General features: G+C 45.9%; 1 protein-coding gene across 6 annotated transcripts in view; it reads left to right on the plus strand.

Moving 5' to 3' along the window:
* MCF2L2 (MCF.2 cell line derived transforming sequence-like 2) overlaps positions 1-17959 on the plus strand; it is a 244322-nt gene that overhangs the window by 139363 nt on the left and 87000 nt on the right. The window lies entirely within an intron of this gene.

The following is a 17959-nucleotide window of genomic DNA, read 5'->3' on the forward strand; positions in this document are numbered from 1 at the left end:
TATGGCAGGTGACTGAAACCAAAGGATTGTATGAAAGGCTTTGAATATATATATATATATATATATATATATATATATATATATATTGGGGGGGGGGGTTAGAAATAAAACTTGAAAGCAGATGTTCTGGAAGGGTGTTCTGGGAAAAGCAACAGCAAGGGACCGATGGCAGATTTGTTTAAGGGCTTAGTGTTAAATACCACAGAGCTCTGTTTTCCAAATATTGCTTTCTCAAAGTCAAACACTTGTGTCTCTTAATTGAAACTTTGCTATGATTGTAACTCAAATACTGCATAAGTTTCCCCTGCTGGAAAACAAGGCTCTGTAACAAAAGATTCGTGTACGGTTCTGTTCGTTTAAGCCGTCTGCTGGCAGGTGCCCTATCCCACCCTTATTTTATTTATTTCTATTGATTATTACATTTATATCCCATTTCTTTCTCCAAGGAGCTTAGGGTGGCGTACAAATTTCTCCCCCTCTCCTTCCTATCCTCCCCAGAACCCTGTGAGGTGGGTTAAGCAGAGAGATAGTGATAGGTCTCCCAGGGGGCTTGATGGCCAGTGGGGATTTGACCCCTAGCCCAGCACTAACCACTACGCCACACTGCCTCTCTTGGCAAACCTCCCCTACTGACCGCATCCACTGGTTCTCTCAATTACCCATGCCATCATTTACCCCACCGCTCAGCAACTTGCTAAAAGAAGCACCAGAGTTTGCCTACATTTCCATTAGGCTCAAAATAGAAAATCAACTTTCATGCAAAGCAGGCACGCATCGTTGAGTGTAGAAACACATTACGCAAAGCGCAATTTTTTTTCCTCTTTAGTCTGTCGCAAAAAGCTGTGATCCTGTTCATCCCACAGCGAGTGGCTGGAACTTTGATTGTCCTCCTTCCCAGTACTGCCCCTTGGACTTCAGGGTTGCTATTTACGTTGCCTCTGCCTGTGAAAACAGCAACTAACTAAAGATGCTGTTGACTAACCGCGAGTTTTTCATGTGTTTGGGGCATTCGCGTCTTGCTTCCCTGGGGACTCCATATCAACCAGGTCTCTCCCCCCCCCCCATAGAGTCACAATAAAGTGTCAACTCAACAGGCTCGTAGTTTGATTTACAGAGGACACACCACAGCATTTACAGTTCTTAACTGATGAAACGAGAGCTGGCAGCAGGCTCCAGCGTGCTTAGGAGGTAGCCAAGATGATCCCAGAATAAATCTGCAATACAATTTAATATTGCAGGGCACTTGTGTACGCACTGCATGATAATGCACAACCAGTCCTGGCGCCTTTTTTGAGGTGCTGCAGACACAACGTCATCCCCCCTGTTGTCCCCGTTTATATAGAGAATTGGCTTATAAACATAGGCGGGTTGCGTGGAAATATTAACATTTGGACTCATATTTTTGACACACTAGAAGTTATTGTGATTTATTTCCTTTCTTGCTGTTGTTGTTTAGTCGTTTAGTCGTGTCCGACTCTTCGTGACCCCATGGACCAGAGCATGCCAGACACTCCTGTCTTCCACTGCCTCCCGCAGTTTGGTCAGACTCATGTTTGTAGCTTCAAGAACACTATCCAACTATCTTGTCCTCTGTCATCCCTTCTCCTTGTGCCCTCAATCTTTCCCAACATCAGGGTCTTTTCCAGGGAGCCTCAGCTTCACGATCTGTCCTTCCAGTGAGCACTCAGGGCTGATTTCCTTAAGAATGGATGTGTTTGATCTTCTTGCAGTCCATGGGACTCTCAAGAGTCTCCTCCAGCACCATAATTCAAAAGCATCAATTCTTCGGCAATCAGCCTTCTTTATGGTCCAGCTCTGACTTCCATACATCACTACCGGGAAAACCATGGTTTTAACTATACGGACCTTTGTTGGCAAGGTGATGTCTCTGCTTTTTAAGACGCTGTCTAGGTTTGCCATCACCTTTCTCCCGAGGAGCAGGCATCTTTTAATTTCGTGACTGCTGTCACCATCTGCAGTGATCACGGAGCCCAAGAAAGTAAAATCTGTCACTGCCTCCATCTCTTCCCCTTCTATTTGCCAGGAGGTGATGGGCCCAGTGGCCATGATCTTCATTTTTTTGATGTTGAGCTTCAGACCATATTCTTATTTTAAGCTTCAGACCATTTCCTTTCTTATTTTAGTAATATCTTATTATATTTTATGTTATTAAATTTTATTAATAAATTCTAAATTCATAAATTAAATTTATTAAAGTTTCAAAAGTTTCACATATACACTCCTATACATAATAAGTTTTTCTTTTGCTTTGTCGACTTCCCACCCCGTTTTCCAAGGTGGTTTTTTTTATTTCTCCCCCTTTGCTGCACCCTATTTTCTATCTCTTATACCATATCAACAATACAATAATCTCTAATTCCTTCTGTTGCTTATTGTTCAATTCCTGCTCAACCAGTTCATCATCCTATAGTATTAGTTTAGGTAGTCTGCAAAAGGCTTCCATTCTTCCACAAAACAATCATCGTTAGGTTCTCTTATTTTAGCTGTTAATTTTGCCAATTTTGCATAGTCCATATCTCTACTTACGGTTTATTTCCTTTCTGAATGGCTTCCCACGAGACATCGCAAAGTGGTTTACAATAGGATAACATATAAAACAGTTACATATATAAAAGGAGGGTCTCTACCCCCATCGTTCAGTTCCTAGGTCCTTCTGGCCATTCACTCCCTGCGAAAAGAGAAGTTACAGGGAACCAGGCAGAGGGCCTTCTTGGTAGTGGCGCCTGCCCTGTGGAACGCCCTCCCACCAGATGTCAAAGAGAAAAACAACTACCAGATTTTAGAAGACATCTGAAGGCAGCCCTGTTTAGGGAAGGTTTCAATGTTTGATGTCATATTATGTTTTTAATATTCTATTGTGCACACACACACAGAATCATAGAGTTGGAAGAGATCTTGGGGGTCATCTAGTCCAAACCCCCTGCAATTCAGGAACCTTGACATGCCATCTCCCATCCACTTTGAAACCATACCAGGTCCTGCTTAGCTTTAGCAAATGTGCTGGCAGTTATATCGCTGCACCAGTTTAAAAACAACAACATAATGACTTGTGGCAAGAGGCACACGGTAAGAAAGCTCCTGAAAATGCAGTAGAGAAGGTGACTGTCCGATATGTCAGAGACATTTTAATTCATTCAGCCTTAATCACTCCAGTATGTATTTAGAAGAAGAAGAAGAGTTTGGATTTGATATCCCGCTTTATCACTACCCGAAGGAGTCTCAAAGCAGCTAACATTCTCCTTTCACTTCCTCCCCCACAACAAACACTCTATGAAGTGAGTGGGGTTGAGAGACTTCAAAGAAGTGTGACTGGTGCAAGGTCACCCAGCAGCTGCATGTGGAGGAGCGGGGAAGCAAACCCGGTTCCCCAGATTACGAGTCTATCGCTCTTAACCACTACACCACACTGGCTCTTACTTTTACTTTTATAAGGAAGAAAGCACAACCAATAGGGCTGCCATAGAAAGGCTAGGGGGGCGTTGTTCTGTTTTCTGCAGTGGCACCTCGGGTTAAGAACTTAATTCGTTCCGGAGGTCCGTTCTTAACCTGAAACTGTTCTTAACCCGAGGTACCACTTTAGCTAATGGGGCCTCCCGCTGCTGCCGCCGCACAATTTCTGTTCTCATCCTGAAGCAAAGTTCTTAACCCGAGGTAATATTTCTGTGTTAGCAGGGTCTGTAACCTGAAGCATCTGTAACCTGAAGCATCTGTAACCTGAAGTACCACTGTACAGGATTGCCTTCAGACGGCTTGGGGGTCAGATAACTCCATACCCTCCAACATTTCTCCAATGAAAATGGGGACATCCTAAGGAAAAGTGGGACATTCCGGGATCAAATCAGAAAGCGGGATGGCTTCTCCAAATCAGGGACATCCCTGGAAAATAGGGACACCTGGAGGGTCTGCATTGCATGTGTGTTGCGTGCATGATGTCACTCATGTGCAATGCGGCCAGGATGTCATGGGTGTGCACTGCACACTGGGCCCCCTCCTGGATGAGACCTTCCTTCCTCCCTCCCTCCCTCCCAGAAAACATCTCCATCACCTGGCCCCCTTTACCCAGCATGCAGTGAGTTGCTGGCATTGATCCAGCCAACCAGCTGTGGCACAGCTAGGGGGCAGGAAGCACTGGGCAGCCTGTGGCACTGAAGCTCACCTGAAAGTGTCCGAAGGTCCACCAGTGGATCTTGTCCCATTGTTCGAGTAGCACTGGTTTATACTGGCTCTCCAGGGTTTCTATCAGGGGTCTTTCCCAGCCCTAGCTAGAGATGCTAGAGTTTGACCCTGTGACCTTTTGCATGTAAAACATGGTCTGTACCACGGATAGGGCCTGGTGCACACTAGGGTTTGTTGCAGAGGGCGTCTTATTTCCACTCTTCCAGTCTTATCTTTGCTGTTCAGGGAAGATCTGCTACATTCTTTTCTCCCTCATTCCAGCCTCTGAAGCATCACCAAGCAAACTTGTGTTAAGGCTTGAGAAATGTTTGCATGGGGAATTAGTCCGATGCCTCCCCATTGCTTAAACATGAGTCAGCAGTGCTTGCTGCTACTGTTCATATGGACAGGACTTGGAGTTTAGGGCTTGGCAAATTTGGCAGAAAGGGATATTTCCTCATATTTTCTCTGCCCCCCCTCTCTCTGTGTGTGTATTTACTCATCCATTTTCATATACTTCCTCCTCCCACACCACAACTTCTCCCTTTTCATTCCCTCATACAAACCCGCCCAGGTTTTGAGGTCTTCAGGAGAGGCACTTCTCTCAGTCCTGCCACCCTCACGTGGGTGGTGTTATGTATCCAGTGGTCTGTATTTGCCTGAGCTTGAGTCTGGACTAAGGATTCTGAGCTCCTATGTTCTGATTTGATACATGATGCCCAATCACAGAACATTTCAGGATTTGGACCTCTGCCATTGGCCCTTGAACTGGTCGTGATTCGCAGCTTGGGAGTTTAGACAGCCAATCACGTTGGGAGTGGGAGTGGCCCAGACTTCCAGGAACGTATATAAGCAGTTGCTTTGCCCGTTTTCCCCAGTTACGCAGTTCAATAAAGGTTCTTGCTGTTATCATTGTGTCTTGCCTCGTGGGAACCCACCTACCCTTCAGGTGGGGACACGGAACTCCCTGCCTGGAGAAGTTAGACTGGCTTCTTCCTTGTAGTTCTTTCACCAGTGAAGACCTTCTTGTTACAACAGGCTTTGGGGGACCAACTGCTTTTAAGGAAAGAACAGGCGCCATGCTGTTCTTATTGTAATTATTTGTATGTTTTAAACAGATTTTATATACAGTTGTACCTTGGCTCCCGAACGCCTTGGCTCCTGAATGATGAAAACCTGGAAGTGAGTGTTCCGGTTTTTGAACGATTTTCAGAAGCCGAACATCCAGCATGGCTTCCGATTGGCTGCAGGATGCTCCTGCAGCCAATCGGAAGCCACGCTTTGGTTTCCAAATGTTTTGGAAGTCAAACGGACTTCTGGAACAGATTTTGTTTGACTCTCAAGGTACGACTGTATGTTGTAATACTATTAATGTTTAATTGTTTTTTAATGATAGCCTTTTCTATGTTTTTAGTGATTCTTGTTTTTTGTTTGGTCTGTAAGTCACCTTGACTTCCATCAGGGGCAAAGGCAGGGTATAAATAAATATATCATCATCATCATCATCAATCATGCAGTTCACGTTGGGGCTCCATAAAGAAACAGGAACTCCACCTTACTTGCTAACTGTCCATACCTCCCTGAGACCCCCCCCCCAGGTATAGAGCGGTATAAATAAATAAATACTTTTATCAACACCAGCATTCAGTCCATCACTGAGACTAAATGGAGATAAGTGGAAAATATTAACTGTTAATCTGTCACTGATGCTTTAGCTGAGATTTCTGCATTGCAGGGGGTTGGATTAGATGACCCTGAGGGTCCCTTCCAACTCTTAAGATTCTATGATTCTATGAAATGTGATTTATAAGAAAAACCCTCCTGGATGTTCCTCCTCTCCTCCTTGCCTCCAGTTCATGAATGGAGCGGTGAGCTTACTGAGCTTGACCAACTTCCCTCTGAGCGGGGGCCTGTTCTGCTCATGCGGTGCAATTCCGGCATTCTGAGCCCATACCGTTCCCTAGCATGGAACAGAACAGGGCAGCTGTTGTGCACAAAGAGCTCCACGTTTGCGCAGGAGGTCCAGGGAGCTTTGGGCTATGAGTGGTGTTTCTCCTGCATAATGAATCAGATGCAATTCTGTGCTCATGTTACGCCTGCATGAATGAGCTGCAATTTCCATAGTCTGTGTCACTTGCAGAATTTATTTCTGTGCCTGGGATGCCAAAGTGCGCTTGTGTTTCTTGGACAGCAGAACCGCCCCCCTCCAAAAAAACCAACAACAAACAAAATGCAAATTTGCTTTGGCAATTTGCTGAGATCATAGTTCCCTCAATACAGGCAGTGAGGTCATCTGCAGCAAGGAGCAGATCTCTCCCTCCCCACCCCGGAGTGGCCCCAGTGCAGTAAAATAACCTCCTTTGAAAGCGTGATTGTGTACCTCTCAGACCCTCCAAATGTCCAAATTTTTCCAGGGACAGTCCCGGATTTATGGAAGCCGTCCCAGTTTGATCTCAGAATGTTCCGCTTTCCCTTAGGACGGTCCCTATTTTCATCAAAGAAATGTTGGAGTTATGCGACTCCCGAGCCAATAAGATAAATACTATGCAACCTTTAGAAGACATCTGAAGGGAAGTTTTTTAATGTTTAATGTTTTATCATGTTTTTATATGTGCTGGAAGCTGCCCAGAGTGGCTGGGGCAGGCCAGTCAGATGGGTTGGGTACAAATACCAAAATGAATAATAATATTATTATGGAATAAAGGTAAAGGGACCCCTGACCATTTAGGTCCAGTCGTGACCGACTCTGGGGTTGCGGCGCTCATCTTGCTTTATTGGCTGAGGGAGCGGTCATGTGGCCAGCATGACTAAGCCGCTTCTGGCGAACCAGAGCAGCGCACGGAAACGCCGTTCACCTTCCTGCCACAGCGGTACCTATTTATGTACTTGCAGTGGTATGCTTTCAAACTGCTAGGTTGGCAGGAGCAGGGACCAAGCAACAGAAGCTCACCCCGTCGCGGGGATTCGAACCACCGACCTTCTGATTGGCAAGTCCTAGGCTCTGTGGTTTAACCCACAGCACCACCCGTGTCCCAGTGTTATGGAATAGCACCTCCCTATTTTCACCGGAGACATGTTGGAGGGTTTGTTCTCTCCTGGCCTTGATGCCATTGTATAAAGGCCACCTAAGATCATGCAGCTTATTATGGGCAGATGTGTAGACACCACAAACCCACATCTTCCCAATAATGTGTACAGGGTGTGTGTGTGTGTGTGTGTGTGTGTGTGTGTGTGTAAAGATGTCGCCCAACATCACCATATCAGCTCTTTCCCACCCTGCTTCACACAATTGGCTGCTGCTTCGGATGAGTATATAAACTCAATAAATAAAGAAATAAATACATGAGTCTGTGGGTGGTCTTCCCATTGTTTGTTTGCTTCTTTCAATTACTGTATTTTTCGCTCCATAAGGCGCACTTTCCCCCTCTTAAAATCTAAGGGAAAATGTCTGTGTGTCTTATGGAGCGAATGTGTGGTCCATGGGGCTGAGGGGGGGGGCTTCCCCCCGCCAGCCCTGAACTGTTCTTTGGTGCTGGGGGTGGGGGAAAGCTGGGCTTACTGCCAGGCCCACAAGCTCAGGGAACAGTGGGAAGGCTGTGCGCAGCCTTTTGGCTGCTCCCCGACCTGCTCTTTGGGGCTGGCGATGGGGGAAAGCAGTGCTTCCCTCCACCAGCCCCAAAGAGCAGGTCGAAAGGAACCCGAAGCCGCCGGAGCGCAGCGGGAACTCCCGCCGTGCTCCGGAGGCTTCATGTTGCCTTCACTAAAGGGGCTTCGCTGAAGGGGCGCTGCGCAGAGAGGGGGAGATTTTTTTTTTCTTGTACTCCCCCTCTAAAACAAGGTGCGTCCTATGGTCGGGTGCATCCTATAGAGCGCAAAATACGGTACATGTTACGATAATGGCACGTGGGGCAGGGTACGCCATGGGAGCCATCAGACCCCTGTGTAATGCATGACTGTGGGCAACCTAATTCAAGGAAATAATTGGGGCATTTTTCTGGGGGTTTGGGGCAGGGGTTTGGCCTATTTTGGGTTACAATTGGTGGAGTAACCGGGAAAGAGAACAAGAGCTGCCTTGCAACAGGCTCAAGGAGACTGCTTTCATTGCTGATTTGTTTTTGTTTGTTTTTTATTATTTTTTATTAATTTCCAATAAAAAAAAATAAAGGTAAAGGTACCCCTGCCCATACGGGCCAGTCGTGTCCGACTCTAGGGTTGTGCGCCCATCTCACTTAAGAGGCTGGGGGCCAGCGCTGTCCGGAGACACTTCCGGGTCACGTGGCCAGCGTGACAAAGCTGCTCTGGCGAGCCAGCACCAGCGCAGCACACGGAAACGCCGTTTACCTTCCCGCTATAAAGCGGTACCTATTTATCTACTTGCACTTGGGGGCGCTTTTGAACTGCTAGGTGGGCAGGAGCTGATCTTAGAAGAACCTCCAGTACCATGATGAAAAGTAACAGTGACAGAGGACAACCCTGTCTTGTGCCTTTAGCTATTGTAATCTTTTCTGTTAGTACATGATTTACTATCAACTTTGCTGTTTGTTCTGGATATATCACTTTGATACCATTGAAAATCCCTTGACCTAAGTCCATCATCTCTAAATTCTTCAACATAAATTCCCAAGATATATTATCAAAGGCCTTTTCAGCGTCCACAAATATTAGCATAGCTTGTTTATCATTCCTGGCAGTTAGATATTCCACAATGTCTATTATATTTCTTATATTATCTTTCATCTGTCTGCCAGGTAGAAAACCCGCTTGATCTTTATGAATATAGTCTTGCAATGTTTTTTCCAGCCTTTGCTGATTTGTGAGCCACCTGGAGATTTTCGGAGAGGTGGGAGCAAGAGGGGGAAACGCTCCAAGTCATAAACAACTTTTGCAGTCACCTTTTGTCCCCGCAAGCAGTGTTGACAGTGGTAATCAGCGGGTGAACAGGATCTCCTTTACAAGGAGTGTTGGGTTACACTCATTTGCTCATCGCATTCAGGACAGAGGAAAAGTTCCACACAAATCCCCAGCTGCGTGCCTAGCAAATGGGATGACGTGATGGCAGATGTGTTCTCAGGTGTCCCTCGGCCCTGGACATCCATTCTGCATTAATACACAGGCCTGCTTAGATGACGAGACCCCTTCTCCCCGATGGGCAGTTGGGAGGGAAGCGCCCTTTGAAATACTTCCCTGTGATTCTGCATGCTTTCGTGTTGCTGTGGGGAGTTCCTGTGAGTCAGAAGCGGAGCATGGAATAGGGGCTGTTTACAATACAGCATTTCTATAGCACCGCACCGTTAAAAAAATTCTGCGAAAGGTTGCACTTTTGCTTTGGAAGATCAGGTTCAGCAAGATTGGTAACCAGATTGGCTGGCGATGACGTTTGTCTTCTACCTTGATTTGTGTCGCAGTACAAATAAAGTCAGGGTCTAACCTACCTGTTACGTTAATGGTGTGATTTAGCAATCCATTTTTTTTTTTTAATACCAACCATGCTGGCGGGATTGGGGAGAAATTGTTCTTGCCAATTCAGAGTAGAGATGTAAGGTTTAAGGTTTCCTTTTCTGGCATGACAATTAGCATTAAAAAAGAAGGGGGAATCCCATTGGCCCCAATAGCAACTTTCCCCCCAAATGTTAATTGTCACATGGCAGGGCGGTTTTCAAGAAGGTGGAAAGCTTAAAAGCTTCAAGTTGTGTTTGTAGGGCCAATGATAATACAGTAGTACCTCAGGTTACATACGCTTCAGGTTACATACGCTTCAGGTTAAAGACTCTGCTAACCCAGAAGTAGTGCTTCAGGTTAAGAACTTTGCTTCAGGATGAGAACAGAAATTGGGCTCCCGCAGCGCGGCGGCAGCAGGAGGCACCATTAGCTAAAGTGGTGCTTCAGGTTAAGAACAGTTTCAGGTTAAGTACGGACCTCCGGAACGAATTAAGTACTTAACCTGAGGTACCACTGTACACTCTTCAGAGACTCTTTAACTTTGGTTCCTTTTCTGCTTGGCAGGGGTTGGAGAAAAGCAACTACCAGACTTTTAGAAGACATCTGAAGCCAGCCCTGTTTAGGGAAGCTTTTAATGTTTAATAGGTTATTGTATTTTAATATTCTGTTGGAAGCCACCCAGAGTGACTGGGGAAACCCAGCCAGATGGGAGGGGTATAAATAATAAATTATTATTACAGATGACACTTGGGGTCCCTCCAAACTCTACAATTCTATTATTTTACTCCAATGCTTTCCATTAGCAGGAACAAAAGTGCACCCTAATAGCAAAATAAATAAATAAATGGATTTCTCACTACCTTAAGAATATATATATATATTGAGATCCTCCTGGTTTTCAGAAAGAAAAGCAGCTCCAACCAACACACTAGCCCAAAACAGCTGGAGGACATGAGGCTGGGGAAGCCAGTGGTGTAGAAAAAGCTTTGGTTGTGTGCACGCCATTCATTTAAAACACATTTAAAGCAATCCTCCCCCCAAATAATCATGGGAATTATAGTTTATCCTTCTCAGAACTACAGTTCCCAGCACCCTTAAGAAACTACGGTTCCCAGGATTCTTTTGCAAGTGTTTTAAATGCGTAATGCGCAGACAGTTAACTTCCCATAAAACAAGCTTCCTTGCCTTTCTCTGTCAAATGTTAAGTTTCACCATATGCGAAGCAAGATCCAGTTATACTGGCTTTGGCAGGCCTAATTAGGGACTTGAAGCTGAAAAACCATATCATTATTATTTGTGGTATACCTGGCGGCTCACGCATATCTCGTGTGCCTATGAACAGTCAGATCAGCTCTAATTAAGAAATGCCGCAGTTCCTTTGAGCTTCCCTGGCAAGCGCATGTTGCCAAAACAGCAGTGCTGGGGTGGTTGGACAGTCATGGTTGTTAGATGAATGAGAAGGTTTCATAAAGAGCTTGGAGAAGAAAGAGAGCCAAAACAGACTTCTGACGACTATGAGGTTTTTTGGTGTGTGTTGTTTGGGTCAAATGTCCCCCCTGCCCAATCGCTCAGAGAAAAACAACCACACACCATTGTTGTAAGTGAGGGATGGCAGAGCAAGGTGATGTTTGTGGAAGTGCACTTGGTTGGAATCGGAATGGTCACATGGCTTCCTTTACAAGTCCTCTCTGAAGATGTAATAAGGGAGAACAACAGGGCCTTTGAAATGGCCCATCAACAGCACCTGAATAAGCAGGCTGAGCATGAAGAAAAAGCTCACCTGGACACAACCTTCCTCCTCATAAGTCATTCATCCAAGAACCCAGGTCCCATAGGTAAAGGTAAAGGGACCCCTGACCATTAGATCCAATCATGGCCGACTCTGGGGTTGCGGCGCTCATCTCGCTTTATTGGCCAAGGGAGCCGGCGTACAGCTTCCGGGTCATGTGGCCAGCATGACTACGCCGCTTCTGGCGAACCAGAGCAGCACACAGAAACACCGTTTACCTTCCTGCCAGAGTGGTACCTATTTATCTACTTGAACTTTGACGTGCTTTCGAACTGCTAGGTTGGCAGGAGCAGGGACTGAGCAATGGGAGCTCACCCCATTGCAGGGATTTGAACAGCCGACCTTCTGATCGGCAAGTCCTAGGCTCTGTGGTTTAACCCACAGCACCATCTGCGTCCCATGCTTTCCCCATAATAAGGACTGGTGGCGTGAGCTGTTCATTGAGGGTCGGAGAGCCGCACAGGCAAAGCCTCATCTCAAGAGCAGGCAGAAGCAACATTTGGAGAAAGGGAAATAGAGAACGCAGTTGCACACTCATTTCAAAACATGCCCACGCACGTGCACAAACAACATGGACCATAGCTTTCACTTTAGATCATTTTATTGCAAACCACTATGTACAGAAGCATGCTGTGAAACCACCCCACCCCCACCGGCTCCTGTGCAAGGGCAACGTGTTTGTACACACACAGGTAATGCCAGATAGCTATATTTGGGCAAATTTGGGTACAAAGTCAACATCCACAGCTCTATCCCTGCAGCAAGACAGTTAAATGTTGCAATCGTTCTGTTGTGTTCTCTGACTTATCTCTTAAACAACAACAACCACCCAGCCTTTTGTTTTGCTGAGCAAGGGTTACTAAGAAACCAGGTGGCAAATGATGGGTTCTGTGCGCCCTGGTTGTTATCAGCATCAGGCTATAAGGATGAGACACCATGGCATGTTAATCACACACAGTTCCTCCCTGCTCAAACAACAGCTGCTCTGCATGTTCCTACAAGAGACTTCACCACCATTTCCCAATCTATTCCTGCTCTCCCACTTTGCAGCTACTTTTGAACCCACTGGGCTTTCTAGAAGCCCAGCACCCTGGTGCTTTCTGGCTGAGAGTCAGCCTGCTATTGCTGCTCACATTTACTGAATGCCACTCCTAGAATCATATATAGAGTTGGAAGGGACCACGAGGGTTTTTGAATTCTGAATTTTTTGTTATTCACGTTTTAAATTGTATTAATCCATATCTGCATAATCTTGTCTAAATGAAAAAGATTTAAGCAGGTGCTAAACAGAATAGACACAGCAAACTATGGCAAGTTCTTAAAAAAATGGGAGTGTCTGATCACCTCATCTGTCTCCTGAGAAATCTCTATGTGGGGCAAGAAGCTAGAGTTAGAACTGGATACGGAACAACTGATTGGTTCAAAATTGGGAAAGGAGTACGACAAGGATGTATATTGTCTCCCTACTTATTTAACTTACATGCAGAATTCATCATGCGAAAGGCTGGGCTGGATGAATCCCAAGCCGGAATTAAGATTGCCAGAAGAAATATCAACAACCTCAGATATGCAGATAACACAACCTTGATGGCAGAAAGTGAGGAGGAATTAAAGAACCTTTTAATGAGGGTGAAAAAGGAGAGTGCAAAATATGGTCTGAAGCTCAACATCAAAAAAACGAAGATCATGGCCACTAGTCCCATCACCTCCTGGCAAGTAGAAGGGGAAGAAATGGAGGCAGTGAGAGATTTTACTTTCTTGGGCTCCATGATCACTGCAGATGGTGACAGCAGCCACAAAATTAAAAGACGCCTGCTTCTTGGGAGGAAAGCAATGACAAACCTAGACAGCATCTTAAAAAGCAGAGACATCGCCTTGCCAACAAAGGTCCGTATAGTTAAAGCTACGGTTTTCCCAGTAGTGATGTATGGAAGTGAGAGCTGGACCATAAAGAAGGCTAATTGCCAAAGAATTGATCCTTTTGAATTATGGTGCTGGAGGAGACTCTTGAGAGTCCCATGGACTGCAAGAAGATCAAACCTTTCCATTCTGAAGGAAATCAGCCCTGAGTGTTCACTGGAAGGACAGATCCTGAAGCTGAGGTTCCAATACTTTGGCCACCTCACAAGAAGAGAAGACTCCCTGGAAAAGACCCTGATGTTGGGAAAGATGGAGGGCACAAGGAGAAGCTGACGACAGAGGACAAGATGGTTGGACAGTGTTCTTGTAGCAACCAGCATGAGTTTGACCAAACTGCAGGAGGCAGTGGAAGACAGGAGTGCCTGGCGTGCTCTGGTTCAGGGGGTCACGAAGAGTCGGACACGACTAAACGACTAAACAACAAACAGAATAGAGCGATGAGCTTGCCTGATATCAAGAGGCAAGGAGTTTCAAAGTGTAGGTGCTGCGACACACACACAAAAAGATTTCTTACAAATGAGGAACAAGTATTAGGTGGCACCTCTTAAGTGACAGTTCTGCTAATCAAAGCAGTTGAGTGGGGTAAGGTGATCTCAAAGGTAAGCTGGTCCCCAGTTGTTAGGGGCTTTATATACTAATAATAACCACCTTGAACTGGTAGCAAACTGATAGCAAATTAGCAACCAGTGCAGGTCTCTGAGCACAGGTGTTGTATGTTGGCAGGATCTCACCGCTGTCAGTAATTGTGCGGCAGCATCCTGCGCTAATCCAACCCAATGCTCCTCCGTAAAAGGAAAGTGGGTCTCCAGGGCCCCAAACTCTCCTGCCCTTTTAACTTTGTCAGTTCTGCCTCCCTGCCTGTTCCCAGAACATATTCTCCAACACTGCACAGACACTTGTGTGCTTGGGACACACATTCCAGAGGGGTAGCTGTTATTAGCCTTGTTACAACAAACAGAAGGATTGCGACGCCTTAAAGACAAACATATACATTCTCTCTTCTTATTCTTCTCTTGGTAGCAGCTTCCTTGGAATCAGAGCCTAATAGAAAAATAAAATTGTAGAGTTGAGAGGGATCTCAGGGGTCATGTAGCCCAACCCCCTGCAATGCAGGAATCTCAACTAAAGCACCCATGACAGTTGGCCATCCATCTTCTGCTTGGAAACCTCCAAGGAAGGAGAGCCCACCACCTCTCGTGGAAGTCTGTTCCGCTGCCAAACAGCTCAGAAAGTTCTTCCTGGTGTTTTAGTTGGAATCTCCTTTCTTGCAACTTGAATCCGAGTTGGGTCTTACCCTCCAGAGCAGGGGAAAAAGAGATTGCTCCATGTGACAGCCCTTAAGATATCTGAAGATGGCTGTCGTATCTCCTCTCAGTCTCCTCTTTCCCAGGCTAAACATACCCAGCTCCTTCAACTATTCCTCATCAGGCTTGGTTTAAAGACCCTTTAACATCTTGGCTGCACACACATTCCAGCTTGTTGTCAATATCCTTCTTAAATTGTGGTGGCCGGAATAGGACACAGTACTCCAGGTGTGGTCTGACCAAAGTAGAATAGAGTGTACTATGACTTCCCTTGATTTGTACAATTTATTTCTGTTAATGCAGCCTAGAATAGCATTAGCTTTTTTTGCTGCTGCACCACATTGTTGACTCATGCTCTGAGTATAGAGACAGCTGAAACCACAAGTCTTTCCCTCCAGCTGCTTCCTTCTTGTGGTTTCCAGCCCTTTAGCAGGTTTCCGTAGCACCGCCTCCAGTTTCCTGTGCATCAATGAAGTGATTATCCCCAATACTAAGTAATATTGTCTCTCTCCCCACCAGGACTTAGTTTGAAGCTCTCCTGATCAGGTTCATGAGATTCTGAGGAAGCACATTCTTCCCAACTGTTGTGAGGTGCAACCCATCTATCCCCAAAGCCCTTCCTCAAAGAAGTAGAGACCATGGTCCAAGAAGCCAGAACTTTCATCAGAATGCCACCTGTGCAGCCAGTGGTTTTACTTCCAGTATTTTCCTCTCTGTCCTGCGTCATGACCTTCAACAGGAAGGAGTGGTGAAAAAGGCCCTTCAGCTTCCTATCCAGAGTCTCTTAGTCCCTAAGACTAGATCAGATGCAAGATAAAGTATTGCTGAGGAAGTGAGATCCTGGCAACAAAACCCCAAGACTATCATTGCCTCACATCTTTGCAGCCTCTCCACCCCCTTATCAAAGATCGCTGCCTGCACCCGATTTCCACCCCTTGCCGCAAGCGCCTCTCCATTCATTTGCTCTGCAAACATCTCCCTGCATAGGCTTTTGAGGCAGGGCGTGCGAATAAACAATTTACCCAAACAGTTTGCTTATTTAAAAAAGCACACAAACTTCGGTGTTCAAATAGAATGTCTAATCCCACAAGCCCTGTTCCCACATTCCCTTCGTACACCACCATCTCCTGCCCCCAATGTCTGTGGGCCTAACCAGTTCCACCCCTCTGACCTTGGTGCATTCAGAGGAGGTCTGAAGCAGGAACTGGCTATACATGTATCGGACCCACCTCCATGTGAATCTGGAGCCCAAAGGCTCCACTCTAAGGGCCAAATCCTGCTTCTTGTCTATGCTGGGAGGTCAGAGGGGCAAGAGCCAACTGGCTGTGCAAACATCTGGACACTAGGAAATGCAGCCCCTACAACTCCCTCGACGCATTAGCTTTATTATTATTATTATTGCATGGAGGGAATGCCTGCAAATGGGTAAAGCAGTGACTGACATGAGGACGAGAATCGTGTCCACACCCTGGAGATTTAACAGGGCCGTTTTACAGTTCAGCCTAAAAGTGTCAGACCAACCAGCCTCCTTCTCTTCCACAGCTCTTCCTTTAAATACACCTCTCCCTACCTCTAACCCACACTCCCCTTCTTTCATCCCCAACCCCCCTCTTGATCCTCCATAGCACCACAGATCCCACCTTTAACCCCAGCCACTTCCACCTGCCCCCTCCCCAATTCCTCCTCCTCTCTGGCTTCCCCACCCTCACTGGAGGCTTAAAACTTCCATGCTTAAAACCTCCCTCTCTCCGATATTGCCACTCATTCCGCCTTGACTCCCAGCCACTTCCACCTGCCCCTCCCCACTTCCTTCTCTTTCCTTCCCGCCCACCAGAAGACTAAAACTGTTATATTTACCTGCCCTTGCTCACTTTCCTCCCCACCTCCCAGCATCACACTGTTTTTACAAGAGCAACCTTCCCCTGCCCCTTCCTTTATAACCTTGGGAAACAGCCAATGAAAACAGACTGATGACGCATTGCAAATTTATTATACAGTAAGATAAATCATTTATGTGACAAAGTAGAGAGCCAGTCCAAGAAACAGAAAGCAGAATTGTTTCTATTAAATCGTAGTGGTGTGTACCTGTCGCCAAATCATATCATATTGAAAACGATCACACGCACACATGCAGTTAAGTTAAACGTTGCTTATTTGTGTCACTTGTTAATGTTTCTTTGTTGTGAAGAGCGGTGTTGGGAGTCCTGGAAGTAATAATTAGTGCTGACAATGAATGGGGGTCCAGCTACTCATATAAAAAAATGTTTTAAGAAGGCAAACCCAAAATCCAGGCAAAACAGGGACAAAACTGAACAATGATCTGCCTGGGCCAGGTACAATCAGGACTGTAGAGGGAGATGACTGATGACATTTACCACCCCAAACCTTTTGTCCTTGATTCCCCATAATCTACAGGAGGTCTGGAGGGTGGCAACATGAGAACAGGCCATTTCAGTGGTGGTTCCCCACTTGTGGAATCCTCCCTCAGGGAGACTCGCCTGGCACCATCATTACATAAATTTAGATGTTTGTTTTCCACCAGGCCATTGGCTTTTAATTATCTGCAACCTCCTTCTGTGAGTGGGATTTTTTAATCCTGCTTTAAAGGGGGGGGGGGGAGAAAGAACCTGTTTTAGATTTTTCTATGTTTTGCTTAATGCTGGTTTTAATGTATGCTCTTTAGTTATTGTTGTAAGATGCTTTGTGTTACATTGGTATTTATTTATTTTTTTAAGAAAAGGACCAATAAGTTTAATATAGATCAATTCATTGGATGTGGCATGGCAGAACAGGATCTAGAATTTATATCCCAATGTGAAAAGGGATCCTCTCTTTTCTTTGGCTACCCTACTTCCAAATCTGGAGTACTTTGCATCAACAGTGTGGTGTAGTGGTTAGTGTGTTGGACTAAGATTCGAGCTACCCATGGAGTGACTTTGGGCCACTCACTGACTCACAACCTCACAACTCAGGGTTGTGGTGAGGATAAAATGTAGAAGAGGCTTGGGTTCCTTGAAGTGGGAGGGGAAAGGCAGGATATCTGAGTCTTTGGGCTTGCCGATCACAAGGTCGGCGATTCGAATCCCTACAACGGGGTGAGCTCCTGTTGCTCAGTCCCTACTCCTGCCAACCTAGCACTTCGAAAGCATGCCAGTGCAAGTAGATAAATAGGTACTACTGTGGCGGGAAGGTAAGCGGCATTTCCATGGGCTCTGGCTTCCATCATGTGTTCTTTTATGCCAGAAGTGGTTTAGTCATGCTGGTCACATGACCCGAAAAGCTGTCTGTGGACAAATGCTGGCTCCCTTGGCCTGAAAGCAAAGTGAGGGAA

The sequence above is a fragment of the Podarcis vaucheri genome (assembly GCF_965113315.1).
Source record: "Podarcis vaucheri genome assembly, chromosome: 5".
NCBI lineage: Eukaryota > Metazoa > Chordata > Lepidosauria > Squamata > Lacertidae > Podarcis > Podarcis vaucheri.